The sequence below is a fragment of the Musca vetustissima genome, unplaced genomic scaffold (assembly GCF_032173495.1).
Source record: "Musca vetustissima isolate MV318-11 ecotype Yass unplaced genomic scaffold, APGP_CSIRO_Mvet_v1 utg6680, whole genome shotgun sequence".
Taxonomy (NCBI): Eukaryota; Metazoa; Arthropoda; class Insecta; order Diptera; family Muscidae; genus Musca; species Musca vetustissima.
Window position 1 is genome coordinate 238,839 of NW_026880682.1, and position 10,582 is coordinate 249,420.

Genomic DNA, 10,582 nt, shown 5'->3' on the forward strand with positions numbered 1-10,582 from the left:
GCAACACACACAAACACACGCACGCACACTGTCAGCTTGTAAAAGGGATGCATGACTCTCCTGACAATGAGTTGTTCGTTGGTGCTGGTGTTGTGCGGTTGGTGCTGCTGCCATAAAGAAACTTTTAATTGAAGAAAACGCACTGAATATTTTCTGAGAACTGGGCGAAGACGACGAAGAAGTCAAGACGCCAGCCAGCGAATATATAATTCATCGTCTTCGGCTGCAAATTGTAAGAAACTGAAGTGAAAACAGGTTTCACATGAAACGGGGCTGGGGGACAAGGGGAAGTGAGTTGTGACACATAGCAGTGGAAATAAGAGTGCAACACTTGTCTGTTAAAGTTTTCACTGCACATGACTAGGACATATTGCGGCATGTTTAGCAAACAGTATGGGTCCAAGGAATTAAGATGGAATAGTTAGATATATTTGATATTAACTAGTTACGGCAGGTGGCTTATAACAGGGGTGATTAGTGTTAGTTTTTTTTTTCATAGGGATCGAAAATTAAGGGTCTTGGAGGTGTCTATTATTTACAGTAGTTTCTAAATGGACCAGAGAAGATCGCTCCCTTATATAAAAAATTAAGCTCAAAAAATTCCACAAAAACGCCTCTCTGCCTGAACCTACCGTAGTATCTGTGTTATTTTAAAACTTGATTCGAACAGTTTAATCCTTGATGTGTTGTTCCTCACAAACAGTTTTTCCACATGGTGCAGGGTATAAAACTCTCGACCTGGTCCTCACAAAAATTTAATATAATTTTTAAATAATTTTTCTTCTATGAAAATATGGAGTACTCATCGTTCATGTCCACTACCGTTTAAATTAAAGCTGCTGCTGCTTTTGACTCTGATGTTGATGCCTTTGTGTGTGAGTGTGTTGGTGTGTAAATGATGTACATATGTTTGTTGTTGACCGGGAGATTATTCACTGTTGGTAATACATTGGCTGGATGGCTGGCTGGCTGGTTATCTGTTCGAAAAACTATATTCCTGATGCAGTTGGTGTTGTTGTTGTAGTGTTATGGAAACTTTTAGATGTGCACCTGCTCAAGTTTAGTGGCCATTGGTAAACATGTTGGTCAGGTCGATTGGTCTGTTTGTCTGTCTGCCAGTCTGTCGCTTGGTTTATTTCTTGCAATTTTTTTCTCTCTCGTTTAACTTTGAATCTGGTTTAGACGTTCATTGATGTTTTCAGCTTTGGTGTTCTGTTTTTCTTTATTTCTTTTCTTTTGTCGTTCGTCGTCGTGTTTTTTTCCTTCTTTCTGGGCCATCGAATATTTTTCTCCAGATTTTTGTCTGTTTTTGTTGTTGTTGTTCGGGTGTTTCTTTTGCAAGCAGTTTATATTGATGGGAGTCAGATTTTTTACTTGCTTGCTGGCTGCCTGATCATCTGTTGGGGTGTGTGTGTCTGTCTTCAACTTTGCTGACTGTTCCTGTTATAGTCGAACGATATTTCATATACCAAAAAAAGGAAACAAAAAATAAAAAAAAAAACGAAGGAAGACAGCAGCTCCACCAAAGTCCCAAGAAGTTAACACATGCTTCATTCAGTTCAGCGTATAAAGTTACTTTGAAACTGAGTAACTTTTTTCATCTGGCTCTGGTTCTGGCAAAGGATGACGATGACGCTCTGATGCTGATAATGATGGTGGTAGTGTTGGTGTTGATGATGATGATATAAAGGAGTTGCAGTGATTTTTCTGATACGTTTCTGCAAACAGTTTGTCCCTCTATGTGTGTGTGTGGTTGTCGGTGTCTTCGTCTTTTTTCAATTTCCTTTAATTTCCTTTTTGCCCGTCTGCATCTGCTGTGGCTGTTTGTTGTAGTTGTTGAGATTGCAGGTTTGCTTTTTTGTTGCTGTTGTTGGCCATGGTTTAGGTTTACAACTTTGCTTTTCTGCTTCGTCGGTTCGCTGGTTGGTTAGTTGGGTAAGTTAATATGAAGATGATAAAAATAATAATAATAATGACGTCGACATTGATTGCTTCCTGTGCTGCTAACGACTTGCAACGAAGCTGTTGTGTACGACATACGTATTGCTGCTAGTTGGTGGCTGCTTTTGGGGCTGCTTCTTGCGTATCAGTCCCATGTATCATTAGCGCGTTTTAAGCTTACAAGGGCCTACCAATGATACTTTTTTTTGGTTGTTTTATTAATGATCAGGTTGTTGTTATTGTCCTCGGTAAAAGTGACAGGGAACTGGCCCAATTGTATTTGTGTGTAGTTATTTGATTCTGGTTCTGGTTGGGCAATTTGTTGGTCTTATCCATGTTGCAAGTGCGTACGTAATCTGAACAGGATTTTTATGAATGAACTGTTGGGGATTAAGACCAACAAACACACACAGATGCATATACACTCGGACCGATTTCAATATCATCGTCATCAATGACAAAAACTATGCTTTATTATTGCAAAAGCAAAAACCAACAAAACAACATTATTTCAAGTTGATATTAATGTTGTTGCACTGATAGCAAACCACATTAAGTTTGTTGTTGTTGTTTTTTTTGTATTGGTTGCAACAGCACTCGGATGCAGAGGAAGTAATAAATTAATGGCGATAACTTTGGCAATAAATGCAAAAAATCAACAGCAACAAAAAGCAACGACACCTTAATACACTTGAATGTTGAGTTTTACCCTCTTATGTACACAAACACACGCACACACACACACACACCTAAATGTAAGGTAATACTCATTGCAATGATCCATCCATCCATCCATCCACCTGATCATTGATTACTTTCCCATGTATGTTGGTGGCACATAAGGCCCATGGTGTTAATTAAAATGAATTTTATTTAATTCAATATCTTTCCGGCTGCATAAATATGATTTTGTTGTTGGTGTTTGTTTAATGCTGTTGCATGTAGTACATACAAATGTGGTGGAATGAAGGCAAACAGTCATTGGCCATGATATCATTAGAGATTGAAAATGGAATGAAAAATGGAATTTTTCTGAAAAACATTAATGACAATATGAATATTCAAATAATTTTGGGGTCAGGTTAGTGTAGGACTTTTCTTTTTGCACGTTTTCCGCAAAATTCAGTGAAATTTAAAGGAATATTAGACTTTTTTTTATCAAATTTTTGTATTTCCAGAATGGTATACCCTATCCCTGATCACACATTTATAAATCCCAAATTGTTTTCCCCCCATTTTTTAATTAATTTTCTACCAATGGATTTTGAAAATTAATCTCATTTTTATTGCTTGTATATTTTTTTAATGCTTCTCATATTACTTCGATAATTTGCATGGTATTATAGTCAGTCACAACAACAACAACAACAAACGGTTTCAAGAACTACAACATCAATATACGTATGTAGAACAACGGCAATCGACAACAAATTTGAAATTCAACAACATGTTTATGTTTCCCATATTAATAACAACAATGATGCCGTCGATAATGACAACTGAACAACAATTAGCATCAATCACGGACTTGTTCGAATTCGATTTTTATTATTTGTATCATTTGGTTTCGTTTTTCATAATTGATTAATAAAATAAAAACAAATATATGAAAAAAAATAAAAGAACCGGATAACATTACTGTTTGATTGCTTGATTGAGATCAAAACATTTGATTATTTACCGGTTACAACGATGGCGGTGATTAAATATTCAAAAATATGATGGGAATTTAATTTTTCCCCCCTCCCCTACTTTTTGAGGTCAAACAAAAAATCATATGTATAGGAGATTTTTTTTGTTTTGTTTTGGTTTTTAATTAAAGCCATAGAAAAGGAACGTTATCAAGATGATCATTTTGAAATGCCAGTTAAAATAAAATTTAAAATATTTATTTTCTGGGGGATTTTAAAATCTTTATCACTGATTGGGGGCAGATGCCAGATAAGACAGAAAAAAGGAAAAGTGAAATTAGAAGTTCGTGCCGCAAATTAATTTAATTTGTATAGAAACCATCATAAGGTATTTGAAGTTGTTGTTGTTTTTTTTTGCACAAAACAAAATGAGTGGCATTTATATGTTGGTGTTGTTGTTTAAAACTCTTGAATAAAAAATAATAATCATTCATGTTGAAGCTCTCCTTCCTTCAATCACCACCGCCATCATCAATTTATTATGATTTGTGTACGTATTTTATGATTTTTAATAGTTTGGTTCAAACGGAAGCAACCAGTGAGAATTCTATAAATACAAAATGTATGTACGTATGTGTGTATGGGGTAATAAGAGCGTATACATGTTGGTTGTTGTCGTCGTCTTATGACTGTAGCATCCGGTGATTGCCCAACTCTGACTAGGTTGCTATGAAGCCAGCTGAAATGCTAGTCATTCCATCAACATATTTAATTTTTGGCTAAAATCAACAGTAAAAGGCTGACGGACAGACAGACATATAGACTGACGAGCTGACTGACTGATTGTCTGACAGGTAATGACAGCAATGCACGTGTCTGAACGACAAATATCTATGGTTTTAATTTATTCATAAGAATTGGCAGTAGGTAAATGAAGAAAATTTTTGTTGAAAAGAACACTCCAACTTTTGTTGTTGTTGGAAAATTATCGTCGTCGTTGTTGTTGTTCTTGTTGATTGGCAAGTTTTGTTTGGCCAGAGTTTTATGTTCTGTTTTTTTTTTTTTACTTGCGGAAGTTTGTAAAGTGAAATTTTTGAAACAAAAATAGGAAATAATTTAATAGATATGCGTTTTGTTGTTGCTGCTGTCGAAATTTGTATATATGTATATTCATAATAAAATTCTTGTTTTAAAACTTTTAAAGAAGTGTTATAGCTTCGAGGCATTTTTGTGTAAATTTTTTACTAAGCGGAAAATGTTTTAGTGGGGCTTTTTTATGGTTCCATAATTTTTTTAAAGGGAGATTAGTTGAATATGTTGATAATTTTTGATGGGAAGTAGTGGAATGTTTAACTACTTTCGAAGTCTCTGACAAATAATTACTGATTCCATACGTTACAAAATAGGATGGTGTTTGAGTTGTAGGTGAAAATCCTTCTTTATTAAAATTTAAATAGAAAGGGTCAATGACCCAATAGTATTAAAAATTAAATTTTAATCGTTTATAGAAAATCAATTGTGGCAGCGAACTGATATTTGCCTGGATTGCTAAATATGAGAATTTAGTATAACAAATATTAAATAATTGTACATAGAGGATCAATGATGATAGTGAACTTTATATGTATTATTTAAGAATTTAGCATACAAATATTATAAGACAAAAAAAGAAAAAAATTCGTAGTGTTGGCGGGTTACTTGGGCTACCATTTGTATTTGGTGATTGCAAAATAACCAGACGTATTTTAGTTTTACACTTCATTTTGAACTTTATGTATATTATTATCAGGCCTGGAACACTATTTGCAAATAGTTATTTTTCTATATCAAACATTGGTCATAATTTTTTGCACAACTATAATAATTTTTTATTTATTTTTTCTTATTATTATTTTTAATTTGCCTAATAATAACCGAAAAAAGCCGTTAGAATGAATCCTGTTTTATTTTCGTGTTATGCGTTTTTCTTTTTTGACTGGCCATAAACTGGAAATATTAAATTTTTATTACATATCTCACTCATTGTACATGGCTTTTTCGCTTGTTGTTTTTATTTTTTGGGAGTACAACAACAAATTATGATATCATAATTGTTGTTGTTGGACACAATTATGGCCATGGCTAAATGCTCTTCAAGACTTTTATGGCCAGTTCAAGACGACGACACTGTCGATAAAGATAATTTTCATTTGGCATAAACAAATTATTTCATAAATTTAAATCTCCAAATACACACACGAGCGCACATTTAGCCTGGGAAGATTTATAAAGTCATTGTATTGGGTCATCAAATGAAACAACAACAAAAAATAATTAATACAAACGCATAATTCGTTCTTTCATTTGGACAAAAATAAAGAAACAAATCTAATATTCATCATTAATGGCTATCATTTACTTACAGTTAAATGATCTGTTAAAAACTTAATCATAGACCGAGCGACCACCACCATAACCTTACCTTTGAAAGAATAGAAAAAAAAACAAAGAAGAAGACGACTTAACTTCTGCGACCAGCTTGGTTGTAACAAAAGACCCAAACCAAATAACTAATTAACATTTCCACACGGCCAAACTATTAATCAGTTAGTTTTCTGTCTTGGCCATCATTAGGTTTCTTCTTCCCACTCCCCAACTGAAATGGCGTGTGTATGCTATCGCTATCATGGTATGCCCGCACCTTAACCCCTAATCACATTCAATATACATTTAGACGCAGAGAGAGAGGGACACAAATTAAGAATTATCTTAACATTTGCAGACGTAATGTTCGAGTGGAGACAGTTATTAGATGAATGTGTGTGTGAGTGTGTGTCTGTGCTAATATAATGGCTGGAGTGTGGAGTGTTGGTTAGGATTTACATCATTATGTGTGTTGGCCAAATACATACACACAATGTAATACTGGCAAAGAATTAATGAAAAAAATAAACTTCCAAAGAGCTTTTTTTCCATAACGTAGGAAAAAATCTAATCAACAACACTCTATGAAACCAGTCCAACAACAACCCACAGATTGTTGTTTTTTTATTTTGTTTTCTTTGTATGTGTTGGTATTTGAAAAAAAAAATACAAACTCTGAGCAGCAGTTATGACAGGTTTTCTGTTTCTCAAAAGCCGGCCCCAGCTATCCATAATCGTTTACTACCAAAACAGCATCTCAAGCCTTTATGAATGAACAAATGAATGAATCGGGTTCTCGTATGATGAAGATGCGGAGAGTGCGGTATATTGTCGGTCTTAAATATCGGTTACAAAAACAAACTAACACTGATGATGACTGTGGTACGTACATGAAAGCCACAGCAGGCAGGCAGCGAGTACCATAAAAATACAGTGATTTGTAGTGAGTAATCAGAGATAAGGTAGATAGATTTGGGGAAAAAGAAGTTCGTATTCCGGAAGTAACAAATTTAATTATTTCGATTTAAAACAAGGAAAAAAATATATTCGGATTTTTAGATGTTTTATAATATTGTACACCTGGGAAGGGAAGAGTTCAAATAAAGGAAGAAAAATATATATTTTGACTAGGGAGATATTTTTAGCACTCTCTTAAATATGAGAAATCTAACTTTTCTTTTGTCCTCTACTGTAATAATTGGATTATAGAATATCAAAATATAGAAGAAGTATTCATTTTTTTATAGATTGTCATATAAAAATCGTGGTTGTGACCTCTGATACATGTAATGCATTTGGTAATCAATGCAGTTGCCTAATTGTTGGCATCACTGTTGATATATTGACCACAGATTATGACTGAATTTAATTTGAATCTATAACCCAAGAATATGACTGAACTAATGTTTAGCTGTATTTTCTTTTTTTTTACTGCCATTGATGACCTAAGAGTGTGTGTGTCTGTTCTTCATGTTCTTGTTTCTTTGTTGTTGCTGCCAGTATATCTTAGCCATGTCCAATACGCACCTGGCTCTGAACATATAATGATGCTTTAAGCCATTGCTTAGGTTTACCGGCGGCTGACTAGCTGGTCTTATGGCTAACAGCTTAGCGTCGATGGATGGCTAGCTGGCTGAGCTTCTTGCTTGCTTCGTTGTTGTTGTTCTTGTTTTTGTGTTGCCTTTTCAGCTGTGCTGTTGTTGGCTTTTGGTGCTTTTTGCGCAACAACTAGTAAAACATGTTGTAGTTGTTTACAAATGCGAAATGTTTATATCTTTGATTGTGATGTTATGTGTTGTTGTAGTTTTACTTGTAATTATTTTTCGTTGTTGTTGTGCTTCGTTTATAAACGAAGTAGTCTAAAAATTGTAGCGAAATTTTGTTAAAGAATATGGGGAGGTCAACGTATGTATGTAGGTACGTGTATGTTTTATTCATATTACAGTTCTTGATTTTGTTCTGTCATAGCCAGTTGTTGTTGTTCTTGTGTCTTTCTAGCCAGCTTGGTAATAATTTGCTTAAATGGTATATATATATGTTTACATATGTCCAGTTTTGTAGCTGGAAGCTGTGGCCAAATACGTGTTTTTTATTTTCATTTTTCACATGAATGGACAATAAAATAGCACAGCGCATAATTTTCAATTTAAATGTGCTTCGAAGAAATGGAAATTTTAAAGTATAACAATCCCTAAAAAGAATTGAAAACAAATGATAATAAAAGTATATAAAAAATATAAAAACTACAATAAAATAAATAATGAGAAAAATAAATAAAAATAATGTTATAAGTAAATATATATAATTTATAAATATATTTTCATCGACTCGAAAGGGAAAAATTATCATCGCCCTTAAATTCAAATAAATAAAAATTCTTTTCATTTTTGAAAAAATTTTCAAATTACTATGTTGAGTGAGTGGAGAACTTCTTATTTTATAAATTAATTAAAGGTGATTTGATCTTCAAATCTCTAGAGGTTTATTTAATTTACTTAATAATTAAATATAAAAATGTGTTAATATCTGCAGACTTCCAGGCTTTTTCGAATTCCTTAAAAAAATTTACTAACAATTCCGAACATCTTAAATCGAAAATTTTGAAATGTATTTCTATTATGTCACATATCAATTACTTCAGTTCCATTTCCTTTACTAGTTTTTTGTTCTCTCTCGAAATACTTTATTCCACACAACTATGTATGTTTGTATGTACGTATATATGTTGTTGTATTACAAGTGTAATAGTGTACTGATTCTTGTATCGCTTTGACCAACCATACCCATGAGAATTTATACGTTGCTGTTTAGTGTTTTGGCCTGTTTGGTCTGTCAATTCTTTCAACGGTCGGTTGATTGCTTGCTTTAAACCTTGTCTCGGTTTATTTACTATCGAGTTTTATTTTCCGATACCGTTGCCATATTTACACCAATCGTTCGATGATTGCCTGCTTGTATGCATGCCGACCAAATGGCCAACCCGATGGCCCGACAGTCAGCCAACAACATTTGAAAAGTTAATCGCATAGAATTTATTTAACTATTCCAACAACATTCAAATCACCTCTTTGGCTTGAACACTCACTCACTCACACGTTCGATATATTGGAGTAGAACAGAATTGAAATGAAATGAGAAAAAAAGAGCACTTGTTGTTGTGTATTTAGGAAATGTAATGATTTTTAAATGCCACTATTGGTATTTAAATGCTGCCTGCAGCCTCTGACGGACTAGCAATAGTTGCTGCTGCTGCTGTTGGATGTCAATTGCCATTCAGCCAAAACAACCGGTAAACAATGGAGGGAGAAAAAAAGGCCAAATGAAGCAAACAACAAAAAAATAAGAAACAATGCCAATAAGTAACAAATAAACGACAAGCTGCAAAAAACAATTGAAATATTTATTATGGTAAAGAGACCAAATGTTCAATGCTTAGAATACAGTGGGTACCCTAAAAGCAAATTAAATGGAATTGTTATTTTAAAAGAAAAATATATTCTCCAAATGAAGTACTGCAATTCGATTTCTATTAACAATAATTTTTATTATAAATGAATCAAATATCCTCCACATGAAAGACTGCAGGTGAAATTCTATTCTAGAGCCCTTAGTTTTTGAAATTCGACATCCTCAGTTTTACTGATGCAAATTTCCCAAGTGTTTACTGTAATTGCTATTTTAAGATTTGTCTTTGATATTTTCATGGAATTATCAAATTTCATGCTGCTTCATTATTAAAAGTGTCTGCTGCTGCTGGTCCGCAATGTGGACCGCTTGTACAAGCGTGGAAATAACTGTGGCTGTTCTCTGTACATGGTGGCGTTGCTATCGATGGCATGGTCACACAAATCGTCATATAAGAGAAACTTCAATTAAAAGGTCAACAGTTTTTTCCGTTTCACGACATAAAACGATTCAACGTTTTGTGTATTTAAAACCCCCTTTAGTAACCAAACAACTACAGCAACTGCAACAACAACAACAACACCAACAAAATGTGAAACATAAATTTAGAGTTGTTAATAACAGCAGCGGAACAATCATCAAACGCTTCCACAAACAACCTTGGACTAAGCGTTGCATGCTGCATTTTTGTGTGTGTTTGTTGTTTTTGGTTTTTTGTTTAAGCGGTAGATCTGTTGCATGGTTGAATGTTTAAAATGCATTTAAGTTGCAAGCAAGTGTTTGGTTTTTTTAAATACCGCGTGTGTGGTTACCACGCTGATGATGATGATGATGTTGATCACTTTAATGGTGGTAGAAAAATATTCTAAATTATTTTTATGGGTTCACATGAAAAGGTCATTTTTTTAATTTGTTAAAGTCTTTCATAATTCGTCAATGATTGTTGTTGTTGTTGTTGTTGCTGTCGCAGTTGTTGCTTGTTCAAACCGAGCAAATGGAAATAACGTCTTTTGGGTTCACTGCTTTTCAAAGCATTAATTATCTTTCCATAAAGTTCAACAGTGTTTTTTTTTGTTGTTGTTGTTATTATTTTTTTTTTTTTTTTGTTTTGTTTGTTTCATTTCAGTTTCTTTTCCTTGGCCAGTTGTTGCTTTTTATTTTGTCCCTCTATCTGTAATTAGTACCAAATCCACCAGCAACAA